At 40.4% G+C, this 1,802-nt stretch overlaps 1 pseudogene; it reads right to left on the bottom strand.

Moving 5' to 3' along the window:
- Positions 1-274: 274 nt before the first annotated feature.
- On the bottom strand, positions 275-393 carry LOC135051891 (5S ribosomal RNA; annotated as a pseudogene).
- Between the last annotated feature and the right edge of the window lie 1,409 nt (positions 394-1,802).

The following is a 1,802-nucleotide window of genomic DNA, read 5'->3' as shown; positions in this document are numbered from 1 at the left end:
AAAAATGTTCAGATCTTAATTATGCCTGGATAAACGCATATCGGAAGATGGCTACATATTATGCTACTTCCGTCTGCTCAAGATCTGTACAAACTGTGTTTGTATTAATGCAGCCCTAAATTGGGTTAATTCGTGAGTGGGAGAACCCAATCACTGAATAACAATTCTAATAATCAACCACTGTCTAGGTGAAGGGAAAAAGGATGAAGAAGAAGGAGGATTGAGTGTAAGTGGTGATACTGCTGTTGGTGTAGTTTCTACAGGGAAGAGAGTCTTCCTACTTCACTGGGTATTCCCTAGTGGTCGCCCATCTAGGTACTGACTCAGCCCACCTAGGTTTAGCTTCCAAGATCGGACGAGATTGGGCGTGAACGTAGGGGTATGGTCGTAGGAAGGTTTGATCCTATAGCACCAATGAGAGTGCACCGAAAAGGGAGGATTGATTCCTCCTAGGAAACGGAATGCTGAGAATGCGTGAAAAAAGGGGAAAGGTAATAGATGAGTAGGTGTGAATCTGCTGTCCACGTTAGACTGAAGAGACGTGTCTCCTAGGGGGACACGCACCCCAGAATCATGGATGAGAGTTCACAGAAGGAAGAGAAGCAGGAAAATAATGCTAGAATAAGGACAAGTAGTTACAAAGGACTATTAGATTGGATTACAATAAATCCCTTTGGGTCACCTCTATTTTATGGATACTATTAGATCCTGGTTCAAATATATCACTATAACAGATGTCAAAAACACTTCACAGAAAGAATAATAATAATAATCAAGGTAATGCAAGTTTCATATGATAGGTGTCAGATCACTAGATATGTCTGACACTACTTATACATGACAGATTTCAATAGCATTCAATGATTAAAGATTTTATCCAGTGCACCATAGCCTAGGCAAACAATGGTGATATTGCCCGGAAGTCGTCTGTCGACAAAAAAATGTGCGTTTCTAATATGAACCAATGTGTGAGGCAAAGAGATTATCACCTATGCGAACGTCGTTTTGGTGATATATCCCCAAAGAAACAGAAAAACATGACACATACAGTTTGAAAATACTTAAGGCAGACTGAAAAGCGGGATTGCACAACAACTGTTCGATAATTTGAATACGAGAAAAGGATATGTTTTTATAAAGCAATTGGGCAGAAAATAAATAAACGTGGATATGCTAAGCTCATTCACTGAAAGACACCAGAAATATCATTAATAAAGATTCTTTCAGTAACCAAATGATAGCATTCTTTGCTGGAATGGAGAGACTTAGCTATAACGGACAAGTAATGGGTGTCATTCATTCAATTGGCAAGCAATCGAGGTGCCCGCACTGGGTGCTGGGCAGTCAAAGCCCTGCCCCTGTCACAGGGTTAAATCGCACTTGTACCTAACTAGAAAAGTACATATACATGCAATACAGTTTGGATGAAACCACCAGCAATATAGGTAATTTCTGAAGCAAAGATATATAATTTTTGCATTAAATCTGGTACAATAAATTGAATAAGCATCAAATATCACCCATTCAGATGTCAGACAAGTAAGGTGCCCGCAAGGAACAGATGTCAGACAGGTAAGGTGCCCGCAAGGAAAACGCGTTTCACCCGGTTACGGGCTTGTTCACTTCCATTCTGAGCTGCTTCCTGAATGTCAAAAAACTAAATATTTAAAGCCCCTTATGGTTGTCAGCCTATGACTGACCATGAGGGCGGGGTTGAAATAAGCATATGGTCCAATCAGAGGCCTACACGAAGTATGCATCACAGTGATATACTGAATTGAAATGGAAAGGGCGGAAGTTAA

Source organism: Pseudophryne corroboree, chromosome 2 (assembly GCF_028390025.1).
Source record: "Pseudophryne corroboree isolate aPseCor3 chromosome 2, aPseCor3.hap2, whole genome shotgun sequence".
NCBI lineage: Eukaryota > Metazoa > Chordata > Amphibia > Anura > Myobatrachidae > Pseudophryne > Pseudophryne corroboree.
Note: the sequence above shows the minus strand (reverse complement) of the source record. Positions and strands in the feature narration are given on the sequence as shown.